Source organism: Staurois parvus, unplaced genomic scaffold (assembly GCF_062004578.1).
Source record: "Staurois parvus isolate SC_StPar_1 unplaced genomic scaffold, SC_StPar_1.0 ptg000344l, whole genome shotgun sequence".
In the NCBI taxonomy this organism is placed as follows: Eukaryota; Metazoa; Chordata; class Amphibia; order Anura; family Ranidae; genus Staurois; species Staurois parvus.
In genome coordinates this window covers 2,496,360-2,516,941 of record NW_028318140.1, presented here as the reverse complement: position 1 = coordinate 2,516,941, position 20,582 = coordinate 2,496,360, and the positions used below count along the sequence as shown (strand labels likewise).

General features: G+C 39.0%; 1 protein-coding gene across 1 annotated transcript in view; it reads left to right on the top strand.

The window, feature by feature from the left end:
• Positions 1–20,582, top strand: part of NDNF (neuron derived neurotrophic factor) — a 57,047-nt gene that overhangs the window by 431 nt on the left and 36,034 nt on the right. The gene's annotated exons all lie outside the window — the stretch shown is intronic.

The following is a 20,582-nucleotide window of genomic DNA, read 5'->3' as shown; positions in this document are numbered from 1 at the left end:
AGGGTGGAAAATTATTGATCGCTTCGCATTGATCATGAGCACAGGGATACATTCTTCGCGAATACGATGATTGTATTTGGCTCAATCAGATCATGAAATGACATGATAGAAACAAAGATCAATGACTTGGGCTGGCCATACATTATACAATTTTTTTATTCAGTTTACCTTCAATTATGTAGTCCAAGGGCCTGCCTGGCTCTATACAAATTGAAAGTGCTCAGGGTTGACCTCTTATTATATGGTTTTTGGAAATCTAAAGGAAAATTGTATGATGTATAGCCAACCTTAGGATCGTAAGTTATGACTGTGTCCTAACTATCAAGCAAGAATCACTTCCCTGCATTTGGCTATTCTATTGAACAGGTTATCGATTGTCGATCGATTGTTCCTATCAGGAAAGATTGAGCAGAGAAGAAATTGATCATTTCTTTTTAGCATGCATGGTCCCTATTAACCATTTGATGATTCTAAAATTAGGTGATGATAGGCTGAGCATGTTTGATCTTTGAGAGCTTTCACCATTTACCTTGTTCTGGCTGCACACGGGTGATTTTTGCGCTACTAAACATTGCAAATATTTGGTACATATGCAGCTCCTTGAGGGCAGGAATGGATGTGAATGTATAATATATGGAAAGCGCTGCATCAGCACTACCTAAATATTTGTAATAATTGTATTACAGTCATTTGGATCATTAGCGATTATTCGTTCTTGTGTAGCGATCGATTGCTAGCGAACGATCGCAGGCGATTTAATGGCACGATCGCCCTTCATTTAGCATCAGACCTCTGGGCTTTAACAAGGAAAGAGGACTGCCGCTTCCCCCTCTCTGAACCAGGGCTGCCATACAAGCGAAGGAAGGACTGTCTGGCAATCAGTTGAACGAGTTAATTGGTCCCTCTCAGTTCCAAGAGCTTTGAAAAGTTCCTTGCAGAGCAGACCCAGGAAATTACAGCTTTGATATCGCTGCCAGCGCACAATCAGCGCCGCTTTATGACATGACTTGTAACTGGAGGAGGCATCTGACTTGTAGGGTAAACTTGGCAGGGACCATCCCTGTTTGAGATGATGGCATTGTTGTGGCTGCCCTTTCTGTGCCTTGTTTGTTTTAATAATTCGGCTTTACACTGAGCCTAAGCTCATACTAAGGAGATTTGTTTGTTAGGGATGAATCAGCAGGATGCTAAAGGTACGGTCTGATCAAATGGGATGGATTAGAAGACAAATAATCTCTTGGTACACACATGTCACTGAGCATGGAACATATGGCTGCCTTGTTTTCATAGCATATCCCTTACATATAGAGATGACCTTATGCATTGGCGTGCTGGATTCCAGGGGCAGATCAATGCAGGGGGTCATTACCGCCCCATAGAATGCATTGATTGGTAAAGTGATCAGGGGAATTATGAAGATGATACCCTATGAGGTCTATTTACTGGCAGGACACATATACTCCTCTATGGAGACTCTGAGTCTCCCTGCTAAAGCCAATCAAGAGCAAACTAAGACTTCTAATTCACAGGCTAAGGGGCTATTGTACCAAATTTACTTACAAAATAATTTTCTCCTTAATTTGTAGAACTGCTGTTAGAAATAAACTTGGTAATACATTTACTCTTTTTACAAAAGGTGCCACTGAACTCTGATATAATTAACAATGACATCTAATATTTGTATGTGGAAGCAGATGTAGCCGACGTCAGATAAAAAAAAAAAAGTCATCTGTAGTTTGCAAAGTTTTCAGAAACTGATTGCATCAGTGTACAATGGCGCAGTTATGTCATTGTTTAATTATATTAGCATTTGTTTTATATCAGATATCAAGGGGTTCAGAATTATGTCTGACTGATATAGAGGTTTTTTTTTTATATCAGCTATCAATGGGGTCAGAATTGTCTGTCTTATATAGAGGTTGTTTTTATATCAGATATCAAGGGGGTCAGAATTATATCTGTCCTATACAATAGGATGTTTTTTTATCAGATATCAAGGGGGTCAGAATTATGTCTGTCCTATATAGGAGGTTTTTATATCAGATATCAAGGGGTCAGAATTATGTCTGTCCTAAATAGGAGGTTGTTTTTATATCAGATATCAAGGGTCAGAATTATGTCTGTCCTATATAGGAGGTTGTTTTTATATCAGATATCAAGGGTCAGAATTATGTCTGTCCTATATAGGAGGTTGTTTTTATATCAGATATCAAGGGTCAAAATTATGTCTGTCCTATATAGGAGGTTGTTTTCATATCAGATATCAAGGGTCAGAATTATGTCTGTCCTATATAGGAGATTGTTTTTATATCAGATATCAAGGGGGTCATAATTACATCTGTCCTATATAGGAGGTTGTTTTTATATCAGATATCAAGGGTTCAGAATTATGTCTGTCTTATTTAGAGATTGTTTTATATCAGATATCAAGGGGTCAGAATTATGTCTGTCCTTTGTTTTTTATCAAATATCAAAGGGGTCAGAATTATGTCTGTCCTATATAGTAGGTTCCTTTTATATCCAGTATCAAGGGAGTCAGAATAATGTCTGTCCTATATAGTAGGTTGTTTTAATATCCGATATCAAGGGGGTCAGAATTATGTCTGTCCTATATAGTAGGTTCCTTTTATATCCAGTATCAAGGGAGTCAGAATAATGTCTGTCCTATATAGTAGGTTGTTTTTATATCCAGTATCAAGGGGGTCAGAATAATGTCTGTCCTATATAGTAGGTTGTTTTTATATCAGATATCAAGGGGGTCAGAATTATGTCTGTCCTATATAGTAGGTTGTTTTTATATCAGATATTAAGGGGGTCAGAATTATATCTGCCCTGTATAGAGGTTGTTTTTATATCAGATATCAAGGGGGGGTCAGAATTATGTCTTCTATAGAGGTTGTTTTTATGTGAATTCCATGTTTTGAAAACTTTTTCTGGCTAACATTTTTTGCGTTTAGTATTTTGCGTCTTAGTATTTTGCATGTTCTGCTGTATAGCGATTATCATCCAGTGGGAATGGGGTAAGACCGAGGACACTGCAAGGAATTAAAATACTTTGAGGTTGCTGTGCTTGCATTCACCATACCACTCCTTCCATATGAATGTGTAAAGAACAAGTGCAGACATTCATTACACCTAATTTCTACACATTAGACCTAATTTTTCGACATTCTATTATTTCTTTCTACTGCATCTTGATTGCATTACTTCATATGGCTTAAGTTTATCTATTTTACACCAGTTAAAAGTACAGAGAAAACACAAGACTCTTATTATAGCTCTTTGCACACGGTACTAATATATTTACACCAGATCTCGCTGGCAGTAAGTATATTCCATATGAGTGCTTGTGTATAGCTGCGTAAACGTCCGTATGTTTATATGCGCATTAAAATTCAAGCTCCCATAATTTACGTATGCATATATACGTGTAAAATATGACTGGTGACAGAATTTTTTTTTTTTTTTGCACTGATGTGAATACAGCACTAATTTACTGACATTCACACGGCTGTGTGTACAGACCCATAGAAAACAATAGGCTGAATTCAGATCATTAAGGAAGAAAAAATCTGTTGCATTTTAGGCACCCGTGTGCTGTTTAAATTACAGTATGGGACATCAGAAGAAAAGAAGATGTATTTGTTTCAGTTCAAAATGATGTTTTATTATTTGTTTATTTTCACAGTAAAATGTTTTGTTGTTTGAGTATACTATTTGATATTCAGAACATCATAGCTGCAAGCAAATGTTATCCCTGTTATATTACAGCTGACGTTATCACAAATAATGTTGCGGATCATAAATATCCATTCTAGCGGTTGAAAAAATAGGTCATAGTGTGAGGATGTTGCTTGGGAACCCCATCGCAGTGCCATGCTGTGCCTAATCACCACCACTGTGGGTCACTCTAGGGAAACCTTTCAAACAGCTGCTGGTCGGTACAATCTGGCACAGTGAAGTGGTGGAGTTTGTTGAGGGTGAGCGAGGAGTAGGAAGTTAAGCAGATCCAGCGATGCTTTCTAACCATGATTCCATTAATAGACTAATAAGGGCTCAGTGCAAGACAAATCCATTTGTTGGAAAATAAATAAAATCTGCACCAACAGCAGGTTATATAAAGAAGTACTGTACTCGTAGAAACCGCATTTCAACTTTCAACATACATATTATCTGTTTTATGTGTAGCCTAGAAGACTAGCCAGAAAAATGTGGTTTAGTTGAAACGGCTTGTATATACCAAGTGGGATAATCACAGCTGTTATTTAACTCCTTGGCTTGAAATTGGAAGTAGAAAGAGCAAAAAATGCGCTAAAAGCACCTTCACAAAGTAATCACATAGTTCATAGAACACTTCTACAGAATACACGGCGAGCACGGCACTGATTAGAGGTCCTAGTATGATTTTTAAATTATTTTTTTAACAGAAATTCCTGTTTGATCGATCGCGTTGGTTCTGAAAATTTGATTGAATCAAAAACTGGGACACATATTATACAAAGGAGTTTATATACAAAACATAGTATACAAAAGAGGTTTTTTTTTTAACTTCACCTAGTGAAAGAAGTATAAATCCTAAAAGCAAACATTTATTGTACTGCAGCTTACCAATTCTTAGATGTGATGGCTGTATTAGTTTTCTTTTTTATGCTTTCTTTCCTTTATTTTCACCTAGTAATCCAGACAGTAAGTCTGTTGTTTTTCAATAGAACAAGCTCTCTTGCAGATGTTGCAGTTAGGGATGAGACAAACCATTTAGAATTGACAGTGGTGCTTACAATGATCAGCTTTTTAAAAAATGTATTTATGTAAAATCTTTATCCCAAAAGAAAAAAAAAAACAGTTACTGTAACAACTTATAAAGTGTTAGTTTTGGCTTCAATTTGTTAGTGTGTTTAAACATGTTAGTACATCTAACACTCCCCTCCCCCCAGATTGACAATGCTGCTGTTTTCCAAAGGTGCCCATTGTACTCCTTCATCCAGAATGGAGGTACTGTAATACAGGAGGTGTGTTACTGGCCAGATCACCAGGTGCAAATAAAGGAAACAAAGCCTAAATAAAAAAACTAATGCAGTCACCACATCTAATGGTTGGTAAGCTACAATATATTACATTTTTTGTTTTGGGTTGAACACCGCTTAAACGTCTGCTGGTTTTAAAGCAGTATTAACCCAAAAACAAAAATGTAATATATTGCAGCTTAGCGGTCCTTGATGTGGTGGCTACATTGTTTGATTTTTTTTGCTAGGCTTTTTTTCCTTTATTTTATTCTGACAACCTGGTTAGTAACACACTTCCTGTCTTAGGGTGTCTCCACTCCACTGAAGGACCTTTGGACAGCAGCTTTGCCAATCTTGTGAGGGTCTAATGTGAGAAGTACTGGCAGATCTACCGGTAAATGGACTTCATTAACAATTTAAAGCCAAACTCCAGCTAACAATTTTTAAGTGGTTACAGAAATATAATTTTTTCCTTTTGGGATAAAGGTTTTACATAAATAAATATCAGCTGATTATTGTAAGTGCCCCATGTCAGCAGTGATGTATGTAGGTTTTGTGCTGCCCTAGGCAACATAAAAATCGGCCACCCCCCCACCCCTGTGGAAGAGAGAGCTTGAGACATTGACCAACAACACCCTTGCCCCTCCACCCTAGAGAGCCTACCCCTGCCCCCGTGCACTGCGTTCCCCACCCGGCGAGAGAGAGAAAGACACTCACCTTCACAGCTCCGGACATCCTCAGGAATGAGAGTCTGGCTCTGGATTTACCATCAATCAGCAGGCAGCCTCTCCCTCTCCCACCTGATCCCCATGCCGCATGTGTCCCTTCTTCAGCCCCTTCTTCCAGGGGGCAGCGCTGCCCCCCTGAAAATTGCCGCCGTAGGCAAATGCCTTGTGGTAAATATCCCCTGCATGTCACTGGTAAATGGGTTGTCTCAACCCTTCAACTGTCATTTTTGCTTGACAGCTTGCTATGTCGAAAACAAACTTACTAGCAGGATCAACAGGTAAACAACTTATAAAGTGTTAGCTTTGGCTTCAATTTGTTAGTGTGTTTAAACATGCTAGTACATCTAACACTCCCCTCCCCCCAGATTGACAATGCTGCTGTTTTCCAAAGGTGCCCATTGTACTCCTTCATCCAGAATGGAGGTACTGTAATACAGGAGGTGTGTTACTGGCCAGATCACCAGGCGCAAATAAAAGAAACAAAGCCTAAATAAAAAACTAATGCAGTCACCACATCTAATGGTTGGTAAGCTGCAATATAATTCATTTTTGGTTTGGGGGTTTTATACCTCTTAATTAGAAACAGGAATAGAGAGAAAATTGTTCAATGGTGATACTTGTTAGTGGTGACAACCATTGAGGATTTTCCTCAATTCAGAAAGATTTCTCTTGGTCTCCTGCAGTGTCTACATAACAGTAAGTAAATGGAAATCTTCCTAATGGGTCAAAAACCGCCCCCCCCCCAAAAAAAAAAAACACAACAAAAAACAATACAGGGGTTAAACTCTTTCTTATTCAATACAAAACTAAAAAATAGTGTTTTGACTTAGATTTACTTTAAGGGTCCATTCACACCAGATGCGGTGGGACAGCGCTGAGCAGTTATTCCAGCTCAGTCCCACCGCATGATGAGGCAAAATGCCCTGTCTACTGTGTATCCGATTCACACCACTACATTGCCGTGGTGTGTGGGAATGGTGCGCTGAAAAAAGAGTGCACTGTTTTTTTTCAGCGCTGCGCGTGGCTCCGCTTTGCAACCGCACAGCGGCCAATTGAACTTGTACTGTCTGTGTGACATTTCAATAAAGTTTGTTTAATAAAAAAAAAGTGCAGTACAGAGTAGTGATCCCTGCTGGACGGCACCGCCGTTGCATTATAAAGTGGTGGCTGGTGTGAATAGACCCTAAGTGCTACTTAACTGTGATAGCCAATAGTAAGCAAACAGAATCCATTGTGTTGTGATTTAAAGTGTTACATACTAAACCCAGGACCCTGCATTCACTATATCTGGTCTCCCCCAGTACACAGAACATGGAAATACAATTATTTCATTAAATATAAACTGCTAAATAAATTTCTCATCAGCAGTTAGAGCAGTCTTCTGACTTCAATCAGTGTCCAGAAGAGCACTGGTTAAAGCTTGTAGTATGAGTTTTCATTCTCCCCTGATTGTCTTATGAGGCTGCATAACCCGTGACTCTCTGTCTGGGCAGCACTGAGTGGCCCTGTGCTGATCACATGCAAAAAAAAAAAAAAACTATCTAGAAATACACACCAAACTGAGCATGTGCAGCTTGCCCCCAAGGCTCTGTTCTATCTGCAGATGGATTGGGGACAGTAGAAGAAGGGAAGGCTCAGAGAAGACAGAATCAAACATCCTTTTACACAATGCAGAGGATTAACCCCTTAGGTTCCACAGTGAGTATAACAAGCATGCTTTACTGCATATACAGACTGATTATACTTTTGTGGATTTAGTAACACGTTAAGTAGAGTGAATTCTGACTGGTTGCTTTGAGTTACTGCACCTAAGAATTAGCAGCTAATAAAAGTTCTTCAGAAAGCAGTTCTAAAGGCAGAAAGCTTTTACCTTATTCTGCGTTAAGGTAAATGCTCCCCAACCCCCAAATACTTACCTGAGTCCTCACTCTGTCCAGTGCTGTGCTCATCTGTAGTGGCTCCCTCTGCTCTCTCCTTCCTCACAGGACAGAGGTAAGCAATCCTGTAGGGGGCAGAGCTGGGTCGCGCTGTCTGTGTCTATACGCACAGGCAGCGCAGCTCGGGATTGAGCCTGCAGGTGTGTCACCATAGGAAGTGACTTCCTATGGTGGCACACCAAGAAGAGGAGGAGCCAGGAGTGCCAACAAGGGATCCTAGAAGAGGAGAATTGGGGTTGCTCTGTGCAAAACCATTGCAAACACTTTAAAGAAGGCAGTATATGCATGATTTACTAACTAAGATAACAAACGTTACACCTTAGCTAATCATTGCTTAACCCCTTCCCGCCGGCGCCTCACGGCCCTTTAAGAATTTCAGATGCCGGGAGGCGGGGCGGGTGGGGCGTAGTTTAGGGATCATCTGACCGCCGTGACGCTGTGTCACGGCGGTCACATGATTGGGAAAGGTCCCGATCGAAAGAGCGGACCGGGACCTTTCTGTGAATACCGCACTTGTGTGCTGGGAGGGCGCAGGGCGCGCACTCTCAGCACATATGTTTTTTGTTACATGAACGCAAATGTGCGGCCGCTCAGCGTCTAGGCCCAGACGCCGGGAGGCCGCACATTTGTGTGTGGCCGGTGTAAAGGGGTTAATTTAAAAAGCCAAAGCGAATCACGATAAATCACACACCTAGAAGATTCACCTGCATTCAATGTTTGGTGAATGTCAGATTCACTGCTTTGTTAATATATAGCCCTATTCTTACTGGTTACCAAAAAATTGTGAAAAAAATAGGGGAAAAATGAATATTTAATGAAATAATACATTAAAAATACAGAACTGGTTTAGAATGTTAACACTTGTTGACAAGCTGTGTAATCTGAAACGTTTTGATGCAATGGCATAAACAATATAGAAGGATGTAAAAAAGAGCACTGACACTAAATACGGTTATCTGTATGGCTCATCTATACTGACTTTTCTTTGCATCTGGGCGTATCTTGTCCAACACAAGTCAATGGGGTGGATTTACTAAAAGCAAATAGACTGTGCACTTTGCAAGTGCAGTTGAACTCATTTTCCCCAGAACTTAGTAAATTTAGCAAAGTGTCAGTTTGTAAAGAATACCCAATCAGGTGCAAAAAAATATAAAACCCAGTTTTTTTGCTTGCGTGTGATTGGATAATGGAAATCAGCAGGGTCTTACCACATTTACTAAGCTCTGGGGAATATTAGTGCATTATTGCCTTTAGTAAATCCACCCCACTGAGGCTTCCAAATCAACTTAAAGCAATTAAAGTGTTACTAAACCCAGGACCCTGCATCCACTATATCTGGTCTCCCACAGTACACAGAATATGGAAGTGAAATTATTTTAGTAAATATAAACTGCGAAATACCTTTTTACATCAGCAGTTAGAGCAGTTTTGTGACTTCTATCTGTGTCTAGCCCAGCACCAGCTAAAGCTGGTAGGAGGAGTTTTCTTTCTGCTCGAGGAGGATGCAGGACCTCTGACCTCTGTCTGGCCAGTGCTGATTGGCCCTGTGCTGATCACATGCACTCAAGAAAAAAAAAAAACCCTCTAGCAGTACACACCAAACTGAGCATGTGCAAGAATACGGTTCAGTCTATCATATCAGGAAGTAAGAGGTGGTCGCTTGCACAGGGGAGGAACAGGAAAGAAAGATCAAACGGCCTTTTTACACAATGCAGAGGATTAACCCCTTTGGTTCCACAGTGAGTATAACAAGCATGCTTTTCTGATTATACAGACTGATTTTGCTGTTGTGGTTTTAGTAACACTTTAAAATCAGACTGAAGCTCCTACAGGAACGCCAAAGCCATTGACAGTGGGGTTGATTTACAGAAGGCAAAAAGACTGTTCACTTTGCAGAGGAAGTTGCACTTTGCAAGGCAGTTTTCCCCCAGAGCATAGTGAATGAGGTAAAGCTCTGCTGACTTCCATCACCCAAGCATGTGCAAGCAAAAATGCTGTATTTATTTATTTATTGTGCGTGATTAGGTATTCTTCGCAAAGTTACATTTTACCGCATTCGCTGATCTCTGGAGAATATTCTCTTGCAAAGCGCAACTTCCTTTGCAAAGTGAACAGCCTATTATGTAAATCAACCCCAGTAACTCTAGAAGAAAGTCAAACCAACTCAGCATTTAAAAGCATGCTGCATTTCATATGTTTCTGAGGGTGACACCCATATACACGAACCCTTGTACCTTAAGTTCATAAGAAGAGATGTAAATTCATGAGCTAAAAAAAATAGCGACTGACCCGTCACATTCATAAGACTGATGGGACACCTTTTCTTTAATCTACATCATTTTTTACCAACCTATGTATTCAGTACATTATAACAGTGACATCTATCATGCAGAGGAAAAGCGCCAGCTCATGATTAAAAGGTTAGTCCCTATTGTGTTGGCTTACACTTCATTGTTTGCTAGGTACATTTTTGGAATAGCGTCCATTAGACCGACGTAGGGCGTGATGTCACTAACAGCTAGAAATAGACGTCGGTGTGCATTTTGCCTGTCTCACATCAGTTCCTTTTCAAAACACTCAGAAAGCGAAGGCATGCAAAAGTGCTTCCTTTAAGCTCAGCCTGAGGCTTGTTTGTCCTGGGGACATGGCGAGGAATGAAAAAAAGGATGACATGCCCTTTACAAATCACTGTGTGGACAGTAGCATTTCATTGCTATTACTTAATCTGTTTGTATTACTTGCATACCAGTTCAGTCAGACATATTCTATGAGCGCTTAATACAAAGTAATAGCAAATTCCAGCACAGCTTTTGCTTTGCCCCAGAAGCAGAGGTCATATTTATAGGCTTACTTGAAAACATCGTGCAAGTGACAATGGCATTCAGTCTATAGCAGCCTTTTGACTTCAGAGGAACCCTTGAAACTCTTTTCAGGTCTTGGGCAACTCTTGTTAAAAAACATTTATTTTGGTAGTCAATGGGAAAAATGTCCCTTACATTTATGGCCGATGGGGAGAATGTCCACGGTACTCTTGTACAGCTGTGGTCAGAATGCATCCTTTACAAAGAGCTAAAATGATTACTGGTGTCATACAGCTGACTTTGTCAAGTGGCATTGGCCCCATAATGATGCCAGTATTATAAAGTGGGAGGCCAGTCAACCACAGCTCATGGAAAACCTAGCAACCTCTGGAGGAACCTTAGAGTTCCATAGAACTGTGGTTGACAGTGGCTGGTCTATGGCAATAAGAAATCAACTTTTGACTGCTATGCCTAGCGCTTTCTGTTATATTAGGATTGATTAGCATGGGTTACCACACATCATTGGTCCTGCACAATTTACCAGAAAGGGTTTTTGCTCCCAGTAAGAAAGTGGGAAACCCACCAATGTTGTGCCATTGATAGAGGTCATCTCCTTAAACCTCGATCAGTCAGCTTTTGCACAGTATAAACTTCTAATTTGGTCACAGCTGATTAACCATATTTAGTGCAATGCAGCTCTCGCCACAAAACCCCTTGAAAGCAAGAGGTATGCTAAGCCAGAAGTGGGATGCAACAGCCACATAATACAGACTACTAAAGAGTACTGCTCTTGATCGTCTGTTTCTGACAGTGTAGAAGACACTGTAAGTCCTGGAAGGAATAGCAAAGCCATGTACTGATAAAAAAACCACTAAGGGGCCCACTTATAAACCAGTTGTATGGGCTTACCATGGACATACCACCACTTTAAAAACAAATAAAGAGAGAGTCGTAGAGGAAGCAGAGCACCATTTAGAATAATGGAAGAAAATAAGGCTGGGATGAGAAGTGCATGTGATCTTTCCTCCAGTCATGGAGTTCTCTGCAGCATTTACAAGAGAGAATTTTGTAGGACTTGCTCTGTACCATAGCCTACCATTTATGAATAAGATTTAACATGCAGGCCATACTGTAGTGTCCAGTGGAAAGCGGTATCTGTTCTCTGTTATAAACTGGCCCCTGAATGTATTGTAAAATACTGCTAGTATAACTGCCCAAAATCTATGTTCATATTATCTGATCCCAGTCTCCTGCACAGCAGATGTTAATGAAGGGACTAGTTATAAAGCATAAAATATAAATTTACCCATGGCTTACAGCTCCCCTGAGTTGTTAACACCAGCCTTTCAAAACACCTGTCCAAGTCAATGGGCATTGCTCTAGAATAAGTTAGCATTAATTGTGAGCTGGGGGTAGAACTGTGCCATCTCACCTTTTGTTAAATGAGTGTCACATAGTCATGAACTAGCAGAAAGTACAATAAAGTACATAAATACTAAGGCAGAGTATACAAATCAGTAATACGATAACTGTTTAACTCTTGTATACAAGTGCATTTGTTTGTGTACAAACTGCTTTTCACCACTTACCAATTTGAATTAAAAAACAAAAAAAACAGCTTGAAGTAAGTTACAAGGCAATCATGTGTAATTCAGAAGCAACCCAAAGAAACACAAAAGCATACTTGCTTATTTTCATGTACACAAACTCTTAAAGTGACATTGTCATGGGAGAAGTATGAAGGCAACCTTTGTTGACCTCCTTCTAAAAATGCTTGTTCCAAGTCTGTGTCTGTCATCAACATATCTTGAGTCATAGATCCGGAACAAGCATGCTGGAAATAAGTGTCTCAAAAATAAAATTCCTGTCTCTTTACTTCTTTCAGGTCATTGACCCTGGAAGCATCGAACCAATGAATCATCATGACAACCAGGCAACAAGCATGGCTGCCATTACTGATCATCTTTCTGAATGGTCAGCATTGGCAGCCTCCGTGATTCTCTCTTCATAGGTTTTCTTTATGCACTGAAAGGACAGCTGGAATTTTGAGTAAAGAGTTCACTAATCATCCTCCTTTGGTCTTAGCATCCAAAAGTTAATAGAAGGAGGCATAATCAAATAACCCTAATAACCCTATATGTATGCAGGGGTATTTTATTTCAAGTAACTTTATTTTTATGATTTTTAGTGAAATTTAGAGCTAGATATTTTTTTAATAATTATTGTAAACGTAGGCTTCCAATTTTCTAAACCTACTGGCCACCTGCCCACACAGATTATCCAAGCAGTATCCCATGCATAAGACCTCCTTATCTCTGCTTGAATTTCACCTCAGCCAAGCAAAGGCTTCCTCAAAGATCTGTCATGGATGGCCCATGCACAAACAAGTCAGCACCACAAAAGACAAATAACAACTTTACAGCAACTAATTTGGATACCTTTTCCCAAAACTTCATAGCTAAGTATCGATGTGTCAGAGATGGACTCCTCAGATATTTGTTTATTGACTTTCTTGTAGAATTTGTGAAGAAGGTGACACCATCATTTGAGGATTCTGATGGGGTTGGGTTGACAATGGATTACCCAAGAGGTAAAGTGTAAGAAGATTGAATTTAATAATATGTGATTTAATCTACCAGGGCCAGCATCCATGCAAAGTGGAAAGATCATTTTGGTAAAAATAACTATAGACTTCCCTTTTGTAGAATTGTTTTAGCATGTGGAATATGGATTTAGAACCTCTGAACCATGAGTTTAATGCATCTGGCAGCATACTCAGGAACAGAAGAAGATTGGACAGAGTCCTCTTTATCTTCTGCCAACTTTTACCATGCTTCATATAGGGTGATACATGCATCATTCCGTTTCTTCTATTACTTAAGTATAGGACTGCCTGTAAAATAAGGTTTCAGAGTTCATCCATTAATAGTTAAAAATCTATTGAGGTATATATGTTATATGATGCTTGGATGAACCCTATAATCTCTTACCACTGAGATCTGTTCTCAAAGAGAAGAACAAATTTAACTTATAATGGCCTTAGAAACAGTGGTCGTATCTATTGGTTCTTTAGTGACTTAGAGCTATTCCCTTCAATTAGACCTGATTTCTAATGTGAATAAATCATAAGTTATAGGGAACATCTAAATATGTCTAAACAGTACCCTGAAAATGTACATTTTGCCTAGAAATTCTTAAAAAAAATAGCAGAGCATGTTCTTCACCTACAACCTCATAGCTGTATATCTGCACTGCACTGATTGCAAATCTCACGAGATCTGAAATGAGACTTCTTCAGGGCTTTTTTTCAGCTGGAATTTGGTGGAACCACCACCTCTAGCTCCCTGCTCACCATTATGTATTATTATTTGTTTACAAGTGACAGCTTGTCTCCCTACGGCTCCCACAGATCTGATCTCTTGAATGACTCCCACTGAGTGCAGGATGGAGACAAGGGAGATGCAGATGCCTACTGAATGTGACAGAGGCAGAGCCACATACAGTGTGTTCGATGGTACTAGAGGCGGCTGGGTGCCTCAGCTTAACAGCAACACAAGGAAGACATATGGGAAATGGTGGAGCTATTAAGGAGTGGGGGAAAAGACAGGGGCAGTGGAAGGGGGGTTGCATGCAGAGGTCAGAGCTGAGGAGGGTTGAAAGTGAGATGTGGATGGGGGATGCAGAGGTAAGCAGCTGAGGAAGAAGGCTGAAGAAGTGCATCCCTGAACTCTGCACTATGTACATGGCGCACCCCCGAATTCTGGTTGTAGTGCACCCCTAAACTCTGCACTCTGCGTGTAAACCCCCCCAGAACTCTGCACTCTGTACGTAATGCATTTCATGCCCCTTTAGGACCTTCCCACTATTAGTGAAATTTGACCACACCCACTATATGATGTGGTTTGGAAGGTTTGAGGGGGGCGGGGGATGGAGGTTTTGGGGGGTTATTGATGAGTTCCTGTACCTATTTAGGAAAAAAAGCCCTGGATTTGTTGATATCACTACTGTGCTGCTCATTGTTCTCCTTAAAAGCTGCAGTGCAAGGATCCCCCTGGTTCTGCTTCATTCATTCTTTGGATCTGTTCTTCCTCCTGTTCTTCTGTATTTCCTTAAGGCCTCTTTCACACGTTAGGTCTGATCAGGTCCACCTGTCATTTTTCCAGAGGAACCTGATCGGATGGTCCATTTACCCCTACAGACAGGCTAGTGTAAATGGATTTTGTGTCTGTTTCCACCCACCTACCTCCAGGTCCATTCTGTTCAGCTATCAAGAACGGAAGGGGTGGATTGGATGCAAGGTACTTGGATAGAAATGGACATTGGCATCCGTTTACACCTGGCTGCCCATAGAGCAGAGCAGGCTCTGTCCATGTCCGCCCTGCAGAAGCTTAGCGGACGCTAATGTGTCATTCACCCTCTTTGCTCCTATCAGCAGGGGATCTGTGAGTGGATCCCCCACTGATTTGGATGGAGTCTGTCCCATCTGAAAGGGACCTAATATTTTTCCTTCAGTCATCAGGGGACAGCTCTGATATTGATATGAGGAAGCAAAGCCCTGCCCTGCCTATTGACCAAGATGGTCATTTTCATAAAGAGACACAATACATAACAGAGCAGGGTAAGTCAGTAAAGGGGTAAAGATCATCTGCAAAGAAACGACAATCAATACTGATGACTATTTTTTTTGCCTTTTTTTTAGAACAGCCTCCACAGTTCAGGACCTCTTTGATGTACACCTGCCATGAGGTCCATGACTTATGGAAGCCAGACACAGCCAGGCATCTAGCATTCTCAGAAAGAGACCATCAGTGATAGCCCCTGTATTTCTCTCATAACACATTTATTTCATTATGAAGTATATATTTTTTATTACACAAAATAGAGACATGTAGTCTCCTGAAAACCACAGGTGAGTCACTTGTGAAATCTTTATTTCATAAAGTGCAAATCATTAGAATCAGCATTTGATGAAATGCAGAAAGCCAGGTTTATGTTTGGACTGTGAAACAATATCCTTTTAATACCAGAAGGCTGCTGGTTTCAAAATGTTCAAATCTGTTCATGAGGTTAAAATTAAAACACCTATGGAAATAATAATACTGCGTAAAGTAACACTGCTCAAGGCAAAAACACTTTTCACAACTCTGAATCTAAGAGAGCACAGAACGGAGGAGTCATGACATGCTCTGCAGACTAAAATATACCCCCTCTTTAACAAAACTGAAACCTTGCAGTGATTTGTTTTCTTCCCTAAAAAATCTACATGTGTTCATTGAAGAAGAAGAAGAAAAAAACAAAAAACAAAAGACAAAAATCAAAACCTTTGCTTTTGAAAAATTTCCTAGTGCAGTCAGTGCTGTTACATTAAAGGACCTTTTCTATAGCTGCCCTTCTGGGTTTCAGATACTCATCTATAATTGTGTGGATTAGGAGATGATGCTGGTATTGTGTTCTACAACTGCTCTGAACTATTAATTGAGCTGGGAACACCCAAAACAAAATATTTCTAACAATATAACATGCAGGAAGCAGGACTTTGAAGAGCCAAAAAGCACGTGTTTATTCCATGTATCATATTTAAAGTATATTTCCACTTTTGCAGCCAGATTGAGATAACACCTTCTTTATTACTTATTTATTATGCGTTTGCATTCCAAAGCATAACTTAAAAAAAAAAAAATAAAATAAAATCGCTAATTACATTTTACTTGCTTCAAAAGTCTACCTAGCTTTTTCCATCTAAATAACAAGGAGGGGGCCTGAAGAGTAATTTTTACTATATTAACCCTGTCTGTACTGTGCTGATATATCTTCATTATCAGTTGTAAACTAGATGTGCACGCTGTCTGTCCTAACAAAAGGTAAGAGATCTCAAGGCTTGGTTGGTACGCTAGCACACATTATAAAAAAACTGTACCTCAGTCTGTCCCATGATTGCACACTACAGGCATATCTGACTACTTTCAAGCTGCCTACAGAGCCCTATGTAGGAACTGGCCCCAAAGAAATACCTACAAGGGAGATACTTTTGTAAAAATAATTTTTGGGAATGCTGAACAAATGTGAATACATAACAAACATATAGTGGGGGTTTCCCAAGTTTTCTATGGGATGGTAAAAGCAAGATAGTACTTCCCCAAGCTGCAGTGGTGGACTGTCCCTCAGGTTCCCATGTCTGGTGCAGGGCTATGAACTCTGCATCAGTCTTGACAACATTAGGACCTTAGACCACCAGAGCATAGTGAAGAAGAGGCATTGATCCAGCAGCATGGAGGAGCCAGCAGAAGCAGAGGATCAGGTAAGTAAATCTGCTCTTCTATGTCCCAGAGACAGAAAGGAGCAGATAACCTTTGTAGTGCAGGTACAGGCCAACTTGGAAGGAAGCATTTTCACGGTTCCTGGGGTTTGTATATATATGAGGGGCCTTCAAAAAGTTTACACACTGTCGTACTTATTTATATATATATATATATATATATATGTGTGTGTGTGTGTTAAAAAATGTGCAGAAACTTTTTAAAGAATATATACTCCAAAGACATGCTAGTAGGTTAATTGGATCCTGTCTAAATTGGCCCTAGCATGTGTGTGTATGAATGTAGGTTAGGGACCTTAGACTGAATGCCCTTGAGGGTTAGGGACTGATGTGAATGTACAAAATATGTATATGCAAAGCGCTGTGTAAATTGACGGCGCTATATAAGTACCTGTAATAACTATATATATATTTCTTTTTTAATGAAAAAAATGTAGTTCAAATGCAAAGTTCAGTGCTCTAATCTGAAACATAGAGTTGAGTGCTCTAACCTGAAACCTGTTTGTTTGAGATAAGAGGTAAGTGCACTTTACACTCAGTCGCTGTTCACTGTAGTGACTTACTAAATAATTTAGTGTCATACATGCTATGGTTACACTCATAGCTTCTATAAAGCACAAACAAGTATATAGTCAGACAGCTTACAAAATCAATTCTCAATTTTGACTGTCGCAATAGTGACTTTATAATTAATAGACTGCATCATAAAACAGATTTTGTTTATCATAGGTCTTCTCATTCATAAAGGAACATTAAAAAAACATTCTTTACATGGGAAACTTTGAGACGCAATAGCAGTCAGTCAATAAGCATCCAAACTGAACTAATGAAACATCATGATTGGATGCTTACATTTGTACTAGATCTCTCATGCCCCTCATTGCCCCTGAAGTCATGCAGTGCAGACAGCAATTTTGTAACCTTCAATATTCAACATACAGAGAAGCTGCACTGAGAAAACCAACATATCTTAGTAAAATAACAGGTGTGGATATTGTTTTGAAAAGAATATTTTAGTTTTTTTTGCAGATTGGTTCCTTTCTCTTGATCTTTTTTAGACTTTTACTGGTGTGGAGTGGGAGCAACGGCTGCTATAGCGCTTGGTTATGGATCATCTACTTAATTCATGTGTACTGCACATACAAGACATGTCCCATGTGCTGCTTGCATGTGAGGAATGCCGGCATTACAGACAGTGTTCTGCACAGTTTAAAACGTTCGTTTGAGCTGGGATGTTAAGGCGTTTCAAACTTAACAAAATTCAGTTCTTAAGCGGATTATTTAGTAAAAGGAATTCTTTAGATGAACTGTGCTTAAATTCCTTCGTGCTCTGCTTAGAACATTATCACCACATTCAAGAAATATTTGTGTCAGCCCTTTCGGGTTTATTTGGTTTGTCAGCAACTGTCAATGTGGATGATGATGAATATGATAATGATGATGATTATTATTATTATTATTTGTTTGGAAGTAGTATTATCACACAATCTCTGATTGTTCATAAGTGCTGCAAAAATTATTATATTTTATAGAGAGAAAAAAGGTCTGATAAACAATGTTACAAGCCAAACCTACAAAGTGTATACAATGTTTTTGAGTTGTGATTAGTATTTATAAAATCACACTCCTTCAGTGTCCTTCAATGTTTTTTCTTTAAACACATATAGAAGATTTTTAAATTCTCTTTTTATGCCTAATCATTGTGAGTCTGGTGTCTTCTTAGTAATAATGTTTGTATTGTAAGTACACTTTTATTTTTATTATAAAATATGTATTATGAATAATCATAATCATCATCATTATAATATTATTCTTAATAGGCTATAAGAAGTACTTAATAGTTATTAAAAATAACATTGTTTTTTTTTTAAAATAACAGTTCTTTTTAAGTAAAATGTAAAAGTAATATATTGTTTATTCTAAACCTAGATTTGATATTGTTTATTCTAAACCTAGATTTGATAATAAAATGTGATTTATAGAAGCTTCTGATACAAATATTATATTGTATTTAATATATGATAGTAGTAAACTGAACTGTATTAAGAAATGTAAGTAGTTAGTGTAATTTTCGTCTATTATGACTATAAATAGACGAGTTGGCCTCACCCAATTAGACATGGGACATTACCGACAGATCAAATGAACTTTGTATGCTAAATAAACAGAATTAGAATGTTCAGTGGTTTGTACCATGTGCTTATTTTTGTTAACCTTTTAATTAGCTGATATTTCCCAGACCACACAGCCCATTACTTGGAATTGTTCAAGTTAGGAACAGTCTGTGGGTGCACATTAAACCAAAGTAAACACCTAAAATGTTTTAAATAATATTGTCATCATGATTTTTTGTCAACAGTTTCGGTGGTTGCATTTCATATGTTTTCAGAGCAGCTGTGATATGTTTCTGAGCTAGATACAACCTGTGATAGATGGATTCACTCTATGTCCCCATCTGCCACAATCTGCAGAGCAGAGCTAGAAAGTGGAGATCTATTAGCTGTATTTCACTTTCACACTTGGTAATAATCAGCCAAAGAAAAAAACAGAGATTTGATGTGTTTTTTGCATTGCAGGAAGTAAGCTCATATGAAGTTCTTCTTTGCTGTATGGAAGCAACAAACTCAAAGTCATTAAAAAAAACTACACATAATATATTTAAAGTGTTACTAAACAGCTTGAGATTAAGGCCTTACTGTCAAATATTTAATCTGCAGCACTTTATAGCCAATCTGTCATAAATAGGAAGTAAAGGTCAAGCTGCTCAAAAATGAAAAATCTCCTGTGTAATTTATTCTATGACTGGGATATAAACAAGTTTATTTACTGCAGAACTTGTAACTACACTATATTGCCAAAAGTGTTGGAACACCCTTCCAAATCATTGGACTCAGGTGTTCCAATCACCTCCATGGCCACAGGTGTATAAAATCAAGCACCTACAGGGGTGTGGACATTTTTGAAAAAACTACTTCTCCAGGGACTAAATCGGTGTCCCAGTCTACTTGTTCTTCATGACAATCTACTTGTCCTGATCAAAAAAAAAAAATCAATTTGGTGCTGTTAGGAATGTCTGGCTTTTAAAATCAAAAGGGGCTTTATGCCGACTTAAACGTATAATTTTTTTTAACATCACGCCGCTTTATCTCCTCCTCCACTCCCTGCCTATCTCCAGGACCGCCCCCAGGAACTAGCAGGGGGGAGAGAGACCTTGCAGTGTGATGAGCTGATTGGGTGCTTGTCAGGAAAGGGGAGTGCCGGGCTTATCCTGCATCCTTTTTGCTGCCAGAGCCATTTTTGCATTTTTTGCATACGTTTAAAAAATTATTTTGGGCTTGAAGATTACACAAAATCCCCAAACATTATATATTTTCTTAAATCAGAGAACCTAGAGAATAAAATAGTGGTAGTTAAAATTTTTTATGTTGCATGATATTACCGCAAAAGTCTAGAAAACACAAAATTTCAGTAAAAAATTCACAAAATTAATTGTAGGGCACAAAAAATCAATTCGTTGCCCTATTTTTTTGTAAAATATAAAAGTTGAGGTCCCACTGAGTAAATATATATCCAACATGTCAAACCTTAAATTTGTGTGCGCTCGTGAAATGGAGACAAACTTCAGTACCCTATATTTTTTTATAGGCGACCCTTTTAAAGACCCTTATAGGTCATCAGTTTAGCATTATGGAGGAGATCTGGTGCTATAATTATTGCTCTCATTCTGGCGTGTGCGACGATATGTAACGTGTGTATCGCAATCAATGTTTTCATGAGTAAGGCCGTGAATCTGTGAA